This window comes from Chiloscyllium plagiosum, chromosome 7 (genome assembly GCF_004010195.1).
Source record: "Chiloscyllium plagiosum isolate BGI_BamShark_2017 chromosome 7, ASM401019v2, whole genome shotgun sequence".
Lineage (NCBI taxonomy): Eukaryota > Metazoa > Chordata > Chondrichthyes > Orectolobiformes > Hemiscylliidae > Chiloscyllium > Chiloscyllium plagiosum.
This window is the reverse complement of record NC_057716.1, coordinates 31,688,721-31,701,103: the sequence shown is the minus strand read 5'-3', so window position 1 is coordinate 31,701,103 and position 12,383 is coordinate 31,688,721. Positions and strand designations below refer to the sequence as shown.

The following is a 12,383-nucleotide window of genomic DNA, read 5'->3' as shown; positions in this document are numbered from 1 at the left end:
TCTCATTAAAACTGAATGTGGGAGCAAGGGATCAAATTTGGGAAGATATTGTAAATTATAGGCCACAAAAAAAGTTTTGTAAAAATGTTTCCATGGAATGTGAGCATCATTGTCTAAGCTAATACTTATTGCCCATCCCCATTTATCTAGAGGGTAGTTAAGAGTTAGCCACATTTCTAAGGGTCTGGAGTCTCACATAGGAAAAAACAGGCGAGAACAACATACTTCCTTCCCTAAATGACAGTAGTGAACTGGAAGGTTTATACAATAACTAACAATTGTTATATGGTCACCACTCAGTTTGGGTTTGATTCCAGATTTTTAATTGAATTCAAATTTCACTATTTACTATAGTGTGGGATTTGAGCCTGTGTCCTGAGAACCTTAGTGAGGAAGTTCTGGATTATTAGTGCAGTAACATTATCACTATGCAACCACAACAAACAATAAACAGACCATGACATGAAAGGGTCGAGGAATGTGGTACTGGAAAAGCACAGCCGGTCAGGCAGCATCCAAGGAGCAGGAGAGTTGACATTTCGGGCATAAGCCCTTCTTTGCTTAGAACTAGTGGTGTGCCACAGGGTTCATTGCTGGGCCACAATTACTGAAAATAAATATTAATGACTTGGATGAGGAAAGTAAATGTACTATAGCCAAGTTGGTGGATGACACCAAAAGAGGTGGGAAGCCAAATGGTGAAGGTGACACAAAGCATCTGGAGAGTGTTAGAGATATGTTAACTGAATAGGAAAAAACTTGGCACGTGGAATATATTTTGGAAAATCAGAGGTTATGCTCTTCAGCAGGAAGAAGAAAAGAGGTGAATATTATTTAAATGGAGAAAGAAAACAAAGAATTAGAGATCAGAGAGATTTGATTTTTTTTGTGCATTCATCCCAAAAAGCTAGCATACAGGTTTACCAGGCAAAAGATTAGATTAGATTAGATTGATTAGATTACTTACAGTGTGGAAACAGGCCCTTCGGCCCAACAAGTCCGCACCGCCCCGCCGAAGCGCAACCCACTCATACCCTACATTTACTCTCCTACCTAACACTACGGGAAATTTAGCATGGCCAATTCACCTAACCTGCACATCTTTGGACTGTGGGAGGAAACCGGAGCACCCGGAGGAAACCCACGCAGACACGGGGAGAATGTGCAAACTCCACACAATCAGTCGCCTGAGTCGGGAATTGAACCCAGGTCTCTGGCGCTGTGAGGCAGCAGCGCTAACCACTGTGCCACCGTGCTGCCCAAAGAGAAAGAGAAGACAAATAAAATAATGGATTTATTTCAAAAGGAATTCTGAATAAAAAAAACTATTCAATGTACTAGTTAGTCCACACCAAGACTATTTTGAACAGTTTTGGTCCCCTTATCTAAGGAATGATGTGGAGGTGCCAGTGTTGGATTGGGGTGGACAAAGTTAAAAGTCACACAACACCAGGTCCAACAGGTTTATTTGGAAGCACACAGCCATCTGATGAAGGAGCAGTCCTCCAAAAGCTAGTGCTTCCAAATACATCTGTTGGATTATAACCTGGTGTTGTGTGATTTTTAACATTATCTCAGGAAAGATATATTGGCATTGGATGCAGTCCAGAGAAATTTCACACGATTGATCCTGGGTATGGAACAAGTTTCTTTAAGAGATGAGCTTGAGTAGACTGGGTCTGTACTAATTGGAATATAGAAGAATGAGAAGTGACCTTATTGAAACATATAAGATTCTTAGTGGGGTAGATGCAGAAAGATTGGGAAAGTCAAAATCCAGAGGATATAATCTCAGACTAAAGGTTTGTTCATTTAGGACAAAGATGAGGAGGAATTCCTACTCTCATAGGATAGTGAATCTGTGGAACCTTTCACTGCACAGGAGTGTTGAAGCTGGATTGTTAAAATATTCAAGACTGTGAGAGATAGATTTTTAATCAGAAAAGGAAATCAAGGATTAAGAGGAAAAGGCATGGAAGGCGAATTGAAGATTATCAGATCAGCCATGAATGGTGGAGTAGACTCAAGGGTTGGGATGACCTACTTCTGTTCCTATATCTTATGGTTATACAGAGATAAGAAATGATAAAGGTACAAACTCACTTGTGGGAGTGGTGTAGAAGGCCCCCTAACAGTAAACATATAATAGGATGGTGTATAAAGGAAGAAGTAATGGATATTTGTCAGAAAGATGTGGTGCTAATCATGGGAGGTGTTAAGCTACACGGGGACTGGAAAGATCAAATGGGTAAAGATAACTTAGTTGAGGGACTCATAGATACTTTCTTAGATCAACATGTTCTGCAGATCAGAGAGCAGATTGCACCAGACCCAATACTGTGCAACAGGGTAGGAATAAATGCTGTCATGGTGAAAAGCATTTTGACACAGACTTGAGTGTTCACAAAACTAATTTCAAGAAATTGAATAAAGGTAATATGAGCGCTTGTGAGTATAGCTGGCTAAAGTGGCAACTCTTCCAAGGTTAACATATCCTTCTTGAATTGTGGTGCCTAAAACTGAATAAAATGATTCATTTGGGTTCAACACAGATTCTGCACAGCTGAAGCATAACTTCTTTCCCACCCCCTGTTAGATAAAGGCCAGCACTCTATTCAACTTTTGAATTTTTTTTTATACTTCCCACTAGCTTTAAATGATCTGTGTACTTGAATTCTAAAAGACCTTTATTGCTTTTCAATTCATAATTTTTCAGCATTGAGAAAATACTCTGATTTATCTTCTAGGCTCCAAAATGAATGACCTCACTATTGCCCACATTGAACTCTTGGCATTATTATGACCACTCAATTAATCTAATGTGCATTTATAAATTAACCTGAGATGCACTACTTATCCCTCAAAATAGCTGGCTGGTGGTAACTCCTATAAGGCACAGTTTTAGTTGCTATAAATCAAAACATCAACTACAATCAAGAAAATTACTTTGGCTTTAATGATTTAGAGTTAATAAGGCATTTTAATGAGTTCATCTAATTTAAACTTTTTGCAAAATGAGATGTATTTTGATATCATAATACTTAGAGTAAAAAATATGGTATTAACTGGCTGTCATAATCAATATACAAAGAAACAAACAGATTTTTAACTGCCAAGAGTGGAATGGATTTGTGTGTGGTTTGGGTCAGGTTAAATTCCTAAAATTATCTATAGTGATGGAAACAATGTCATCAGGGTAGAACTCATAGCACATGAGTTCACTGATTGGGGGCTGATAACCCATTCCAATCAGGGAGCCCTGGCTGTCAGATATAAGCAGGAATGTCATGGGTTCTGGTCAATCTTGGACCCGATTTTACGCTAGCTGGGTAAGTATCATGTTCTAAGTATGTGTAAATAAAACGGGTGACTTGGTGATGGGGTATTGACCTTCATAGAGTTATTCCCTTAACAAGCAGAATGGAATCGCAACATCGTCATTTTCACTCTGGATGACATTGGTGTGCATTGCAAGGCAAAGGATAACCCCCCAGAAACCTGTTAGGTCAGTCATTTAAATATTTGAAAATAGAAACAATGAGGAAAAGCAACAAAGAAAATGCATACCATTCTATAAGAGGTGTAAATACAAGGAGACTTGTGGTATCTGTAAACAAATCTTTTGAGGATAGCAGGGCAGGTGAAAAAGGGGTTAAAAATGCAGACAAATTCCTCAGCTTCATAGATAGAGGACAGGAGCATGAAATCAAAGAAGGCATGATGAACTGCTCTGAACAAAAATGTCTCAGGCTCAATTGGAGAATTGTACATAATTCTGGACACTGCATTTAGGAAGCGTATAAAGGTTTTAGGGAAGGATGTAGAAAGGATTTATGAGATTCATTTCATGGTTGAAGGATTCAACTAGATAGATAGATTAGAGAAGCCAGGATTGTTCTCCTTTGAGAAGGGAAGGTTGGGAGGAAATTTTATAAACGTGTTTGAAATCATGAGAGTTCTAAACAGCACAGAGAGAGAAAAACTGTTTCCATTGGGGAAGGGTTGAGAACCAGAAGACACCAATTTAAGGTGTTTGGCAAAAGAATCAAAGACGATATGTGGAAAAAGTGCTTCCGCATATCACCTTTGATTCTTAGAGTTAGGATCTGCAATGCACTGCCTAAGAATGTGGTGGGAGGCAGCTTTGATCATGGTTTTCAAAGTGGAATTAGATGTGCACCCAAAGAAAGAAAATTTACACAGCTATGGGAAAGGAGTAAGAGAGGGTCAACAGAAACTTGCAAAGAAGTCAGCAGGTCCAGGATTCTCCTGGAAGAGGGCCATCTTCATAATGGAGCAATTGAACATACATTGTCAGTGGCCATCAAAGTGACTATCATTGACAGGACACACTCAGTTGTCTCTCCCTGGAATCATATGCACTTGTCTCCAGGAGGGAGAGAAAGCAGGAGTTTGAGCATGATAAATTCTTTTATGGAGACAAGGGAATGACAGCAATTAATAAGGATGTCTGTGAATGATAATAAGAGTGTTAACTATTTGGTTGAGGGTGTGAGATGTGGATGTCTAGAGAGAAAGAATTGAGTTTTGCTGCTCCAGGTGTGCTGTTAGGAAAACTACTCAGGAATTAAGAGGGTAGGTGTTAGTACCTGCAGCTGGAATGACTCTCATTGTTTGTGGCTGAATTAAATAATTGAGCTTCTTGGGGCACTGTTTCCAACTTCAAGGGGCTACACTCCTGATGCATACTTCAGAAATGTAGGATCCCTACAGTATGAAAACAAGCTGTTCGGCCCATCAAGTTGATACAGCATCCAACCCAGACATGCACCCCAATCTTATGCCTGTAACTCTGCTTTTCCCATGGCTACTCTACCTAGCCTGCACATCCCTGGAATTGAAGCCAGTTCCCTGACTCTGTGAGGCAGTAGTGCTAACTGCTGAACCATGATACTGCCTACTTCTTCACTCACTTCTGTCCACATTTGCTTGTTTCAAAAGAATGGCCTCTTCCTCCTGTCAATGGGAAATGACACTTCAATTTTAGTTCCCTAAATTCTGCAACAAGAAGAATACAGCGCAGTACAGGCCCTTTGGCCCTCGATGTTGCGCCGATCCAAGCCCACCTACTCCTGTCAATGGGAAATGACACTTCAATTTTAGTTCCCTAAATTCTGCAACAAGAAGAATACAGCGCAGTACAGGCCCTTTGGCCCTCGATGTTGCGCCGATCCAAGCCCACCTACCACTATCCTCCATATACCTATCCAATGCCCGCTTAAATGCCCATAAAGAGGGAGAGTCCACCACTGCTACTGGCAGGGCATTCCATGAACTGACGACTCGCTGAGTGAAGAACCTACCCCTAAATTCAGTCCTATATCTACCCCCCTTAATTTAAAGCTATGCCCCCTTGTAATACCCGACTCCATAAGCGGGAAAAGGTTCACACTGTCAACCCTATCTAACCCCCTAATCATCTTGCCCTCATCAGTAAGGCAGTATTTAAATTAATATAGTAGCAAGGAGTCCTAGGAAGATTGAAATAAATCGGAAAAGAAGGAAAACTCATCTTTGGTTACAGTCATACCTAACACCGAAGAAAATGATTGTGGCAGTTGGAAGCTAATCAATTCAAATCCAGGACATGATGAGGATTTTTTCTCAATGATCAGTTCAATTTAAAAATCCTCTGAAGCTGCCTATGCTGCAAGACCAGGAGAACACCTGCTTTAGTTAATAAGAGGCAAGTTTGTGCCTCACAAGTGCCAGGCAATTACCATCTCCAACAAGGGAGAATCTAACAATCTTCATTTGACATTTAATTACATTACCATCACTGAATCCCTCTCCATTGACATCCCAGGCATTACTATTGAACAGAAATAAACTGACTAGACAAATAAAAACTGTGGATGCAGGAGCAAGTGAGAGGCAGGAAGTTGCGCAGTGAGTAATCTACCTCAGGACTTTTCAAAGCCTGTCCACCATCTGCACGGCATAAGTCAGGAGTGTGAAGGAAGTCTCTCCACTTATCCAGATGAATGTAGATCCGCCAACACACAAGAAGCTTGATACAATACTGGATAACACAGCCTATTTAATTAGTATCCCATCTATAATCTTAAATGTTCACTCTACACCATTCTCATTACAACATTCATTACAGCAACTTGCTAAGGCTGCTTCAACAGCACCTTCCAAATACATGGCTTTTATCACCTAGAAAGACAAGGGGCAGCAACATACTACCACCTACAAGTGTCCCCTCAAAGCAGACACACTGTTCTAACTTGGAATTATATGACGTTTCCCCTTCACTGTTTTTGGGTCAAAATCCTGGACTTCTCTTCCTCATCATATTATACATGAATATGCATCTGGTGGACTGCAGTAGTTCAAGATGGTGGTACACAATCAACTTCTCAAGAACAATTAAGACCCACCAGCAAATGATAGCCTTAACAGAAATGCTCATATCCCACAAGGGAATTAAAAATAAAACACCTGAGTATCTTCATAACGTGTGGAAGAGTGATAGTTTATTACTATTATCCAGCTAAATTTACCATATACCACTTTCATTTCTTTGCTGCCAAATGTCATGGCACTTGACATACTCAGCTTTGCCTTTAGTGCCAAAATGTGCCATGTAATTGTACATACAGCATTTTTATTGAATTGTACACATTCTACAAGACAGTACAAGGGCCGTATCATATCAAGAAAATTAAATGATACTATTGGTTGCAAGCCCTGACAATAAGACAACAAACAAAACTAAATTTAGAAAATAAATTACAGACAACTCGCACAATATAAAAGTCTTAGAATATCATTGTTGCTCCTCCTTGTAACCAGAATAAAGCTTCACAATGATACTATAAAGTCAGCAGTACTCTTATTTTCTTAAACCTTTGCTGCTGCAGACATATCTCAACCATTTAATTACACAACAACACATGATAAATTGGTATAATTACCACATCTCATAATAGGTACCTATAATTAAATTTAAAACAACAACCTGAAATCAGAGTTCAGACAGTTTACAAAGGGTTTTTGCCTTCTTACATTTTTTGCTGTCATCTGGAGCTAATTTTTCTCTTCTGGAGACAGCAGCAATGATTATTTACACATTTAAAAATACTAGTACACAGCATGAATAAAACTATTTTCCTAGCTTCCATGTTTTTTATTAGCTGATGTCTTCTTCTTCACTTCTCTCTCCCAAGGCATGTCCTTGAAGATTTTTCACTGAACCACAGGTAAATGCTGTGATGTTTGTTTACTTTGTGGTGGAGCAAGGATGCAGGCCACAAGTCAACCTCAATCCAAGCAGGAATTAAATCCAGCCCTCCATTATCACTTGAGGCAGTGACAAAAAGGGAACAATTGAGGAGTATGTACTATCCACCTATCATAAACATTCTTATTAATAGTCAAACACAGATTTGGGAAACAGAGTCTTCTGTAGCATGATAACTAAATTTCTCCTTGCTTACTGTACTTTTGTGACTTCTACCATGAGGCACTCACTCTTGGCATCCATGTATAGTGATTCAATGAATAAACAGTACAAGCCAGATTGTGGTCCCATGAACTCTTGACATGATGTTAGAGTATAGCTGGGATCCATTGTTGAAGATTCTTGCCTTGGAGTCTACTTTTCCAAGCCACACATCCTAAGTCATGCCTCACCGCATCATAATTTCCCTGACCCCAGCTATAACTCTTGCCCTGTAGTACACACTTATCCCTCTCCATCACGAGAGTAAAAATCACCGAATTACGGTCACTATCCCCAAAGTGCTCACCTACCTCTAATTCTAACACCTGGCCTGGTTCGTTACCCAGAACCAAATCCAGTATGGCCTATCAACACTAACTTCCCCAAGTTCCCATGTCTTCATGTCTTTCTCCACAATAAGCACAGAGGAGAAATATTCATTGAGGATCTCGCCCATTTCCTGTGGTTCTGCACATAGATGTCCACTTTGAACCTTGAGGGGTCCTATTCTCTCTCTAGTTATTCTTTTTCATTTAATATATTTAAAGAACCTCTTTGGATTCACCCTAATCTTCTCAGCCAAGGCTATCTTGTGCCCCCTTTGCGCCCTCCTTATTTCCCTCTTCAGTAAACTCCTGTATCCTGTATACCTATAGGGATTCCATTGATCCCAGCTACCTGTACCTGAGCCACGCCTCCTTCTTTTTTGTGGTCAAATCCTCAATATCTCTTGTTATCCAGGGTTTTCTACTCCTGCCAACCTTGCCCTTCACCCTCACAGGAACTTATAGACCTTGAACTCCAGCTATCTCACGTTTGAAGGCCTTTCACTTGCCAGAGGTGCCTTTCCCTGCAGACAAACTACTCCAGTCAACCTCTGCAAGCTCTTGTCTAATTCCATCAAAATTTGCCTTGCCCCAGTTTAGAACTTGAGCCTGTGGACCAGTTTTGTCCCTCTCCATAACTATTTTAAAATTACTACAACTATGGTCACTGATCCCAAAGTGCTCCATCACTATCACCTCAGTCACTTGTCCTGCACTATTGCCAAGAGTAGATCGAGCCTTTCCCCTTCCCCTCTATATACTGTTTGAGGAAACTTTCCTAAAAGCAATGAACAAATTCCACCCCATCTCAGCCCTGAACGCTCTGGCAGTCCCAGTCTATGCTAGGAAAATTAAAATCCCCTACTATGAAAACCCTATTGCGCCTACAAGTCTCAGAAAATCTCCCTGCATATTTGTTCCTCTAATTCCCATTGACTATTTGGGGGCCGATAGTCCAACCCAATAACATCACTATCCCCTCCTTATTTCTTAGCTCCACCCACAAAGCCTCACTGGATGATCCTTCAGTTATTTCATCTCTGATTACTGTTCTGATACTCGCCTTAATCATTTCACAAATACAAATCCCTAGAACCAAGCGATCATCTCATTGCTGAATTAGACATTTGCCTGCAGCAGGGACACTCCTTAAAAGGTGCAGTGTCGCTTGGCCTTTCCACAAGTGCATAAGGGGTTTGTACTGAAGCTCCAAAGGATGAAATTGCCTGCACAGGGTTCCAGGCCTGTCCTGAATTCATTGAGTAAGAAAAATTATCACTATGATAAATCAAATACTGCTATTGGAACAATGGGCTTGCCACAGGTGAACTAACTCCAGAGAGGCTAGTATCCTGTCACCAAGTCGCCCTGTATTTATAAATGAACAGTTCCTGGCAATAGCCCTGCCTCATACAGAGTAAGGCACTAGAATATCTCTGACACTCCCCATTTTGTGTCAGCCAGGGCTCCCTGATTAACAGCCCCAATCAGAGAGCTCATATTCTATGAGATCCACCTGGCTGACCTCATTATAATCATTGTATCCCTCCCCCTCTGAGTCAAAGGACATAAGTTGGTCCTTGTTCGAGAACCTTCTGGGGCATTTTAATACTCCAACTCAGGGAGTATGTAATGAACAGAATCTTGCTTCCTGCGCCAGGAGCATCTCTTCTTCTGGAGGCAAAGATGTCCAAGCAGCTATTTCTGTTATGTCCATCTTTGATTCTGAGGACACATCCACACTTGATGGAGGTGGTGAACCCACAGATCCTGGCAGCATTTTCGAATGTTCCAAGGAGCAGTAGACGTTTTGCTCCCACATTGTTTTCAAGTTTTCATATGGTCCACTTGCATATGCAGGACCATCACCACTACTTTATATATCACTAGTCCTAACCTCATACTGACCATGCCTCTTACCAATACAGGGCCATTTCCATGATATTTCCACCAAACTTCATCCCCTGTTTCAATTTCTCTCACTTGCTTGCAGAGTCTTGGGTCTGGCATTGGAGTTCCTAATGCCATTTCATCCTCCACCACCCTCCCAGGTCCGGGAATGTCAGACTTAACCTGAAGTAGAGTCTTCTACCTATTAGCAACTCTGCTAGTGCTCTCCCTGTAGTTGTGTGTGGGTGATCATATGCGTAAACAAGAAAAGTGAGAGTTTAATATCTCGCGAGGCTGTAGGCTGTTTACCCAGCCATTCCCTTGGGGATGTGGGAAAGCTGCTGGCATTAGGTTTTGTCCTTGTTGATAGTCTGGGCACTGCCCAGTCAATGCAGCTATGTCTGTATCCAAACCTGATGGCATAACATTGTGCCAACATTTTCATTCTGGAGATCCCTGGATGGCCCTTGTGGTGTTCAGCCTGTATTTGACAGTGACCTTTGCTCAGGAGAATCACACTCACTTTCCAAAACAAAGTTAAAAATCACACAACACCAGGTTATAGTCCAACAGGTTTAATTGGAAGCACTAGCTTTCGGAGCGACGCTCCTTCATCAGGTGATTGTGGAGTGCTCGATCGTAACACAGAATTTATAGCAAAAATTTGCAGTGTGATGTAACTGAAATTATACATTGAAGAATTGATTGTCTGTTAAGCCTTTCATCTGTTAGAATACAGTGATAGCTTCACTTCTTTCATGTGTAAATCACAAAACCCTTTTTTTAAAAATTGCATTCTCAGGTTAGCTGTTAACAATGGTGATAGCTAGACAATATGTTAGCCCCCCCGTGTTCTCTGTCTATGACCTGATGTTTAGATTGATTCCAATCTAAAAAGTAAGATAACAGAGTTTTACATAAATTCATGCAGTTTTTGAGCCCAGAGTTCAGGGTGTATGTGGGTGTCTGTGCGCCCGTCTGTGTGTACCTGTGTCCGTGTGTGTGCATGTGAGAGAGTGTGTGTGTGTAGGAATATCTGTGTGTGTGTGTGTGTGTGTAGTGCAATGGTGATCACCTGTAATGTGACATGAACCCAAGGTCCCGGTTGAGGCCCTCCCTATGGGTACCGAACTTAGCTATCAGCCTCCGAATCATTTCCATAACAATACTGTGAGCTGGTATCTCTCGATCCAAAAATCTAGTTGTGACAACTCTTTGATTTTTCCATTAATACCAACTGTTTCAGTTTGGAAAGGACTGGATCATAATGTGTCCAAAGTCTGATATCATTTGTTGTGACTGGAATCGTGTCCAGAAAACTTAAACAAAAACAGAAATTGCTGAAAATCTCTCCAGGTTTGGCAGCATCTGTGGAAAGAGATCAGAGTTAATGTTTCCAGTCCAGTGATCTTTCTTCAGAACTGATGGAAGCTAGATAAAGGATTTTATACAGAAAATGGAAGTGGATGGTGTGTATGCGTGTGTATGTGGGGGGGGGAGTGCAAGGGAGTAAATGATTGTTGAAGATAGAGCCTGAAGAGAGAAAAACAATTGGACAGACAAAGGAGCGATTAAAGGTCGGTCTGCAGAGAATGAATGTCTGCTGAAGGGGATTATTAATATCTGTCAATGGGTAGTGAGCCCTTGTGATGACAAGGTGCTCACATACCAGGCCTTCACTTCTTTACTTCGCTGAAAGCTAAGCTCCTGGACAAACTTGAGAGTCGGAGCACTTTTGATCGCCATCACTTCATCTCCAAATAGGTAGATGGGAGTCCTGGAACATATTTTGTTCCTGTCTTAGGCATATGCCAGCCTTGGAAAAGCATCTTAGGACCATATCCATCTTCTTTAAGTGTTTCTAATTAGGTTTCCCTGTTATCAGGACATCATCTAGGTAAATAGTGACCTGAGGTACACCTTGAACCTCTCCATCATTTGCTGAAATATTGAATAGGCTGATTATGCCCCAAGTGACAATTTTGTATATTGGTACAAACCCTTATGGGTATAAATTGTAGGATACTCTGAGAATCCTTATCTAAACGCAATTGCAAGTAAGCATGGCTCACGTCCAACTTCGTAAGGACAGATCTCCTGCTAGCTTTGCATATAAATCCTCTATCCGAGGGATTGAGTATTTATCCAGCTCAAGAAATGGTTTATTATTGTTTAAGATCCCCACTAAGGTGAATTGCTGCCTTTCTGCAAATTGGACTGGTTTGATAATTCCTTCACTTTCCATCCTTTTGGTTTCTGCTTCCACTTTTGCCCATAAGGCTAATGGCACTGGGCAGTCTTTGCAGAATTATAGAGTTACTTCTTGGTCAAATGCAAGTGATCTTGGCTCCTCTAATAGTCCTTAGAACCCCCTGGAAGATTTCTGGGTATTTAATTAGGACTTCACTCAGGCAACCATTTTCTAATTGAAAAATATTGAACTAATCTAGATGAATCTCTTGCAACCAGTATTGACCTATAAATCTTGGGTGAGATGAAAATGTGTTGCTGGAAAAGCGCAGCAGGTCAAGCAGCATCCAAGGAACAGGAGAATCGATGTTTCGGGCATAAGCCCTTCTTCAGGAATGAGGAAAGTGTGTCCAGCAGGCTAAGATAAAAGGTAGGGAGGAGGGACTTGGGGGAGGGGCTTTGGAAATGCGATAGGTGGAAGGAGGTCAAGGTGAGGGTGATAGGCC

At 41.1% G+C, this 12,383-nt stretch overlaps 1 protein-coding gene across 1 annotated transcript in view; it reads left to right on the top strand.

Annotated features, from left to right (window-relative positions):
* The window catches only part of LOC122551443, a 268,783-nt gene that overhangs the window by 84,768 nt on the left and 171,632 nt on the right, over positions 1-12,383 (top strand). The gene's annotated exons all lie outside the window — the stretch shown is intronic.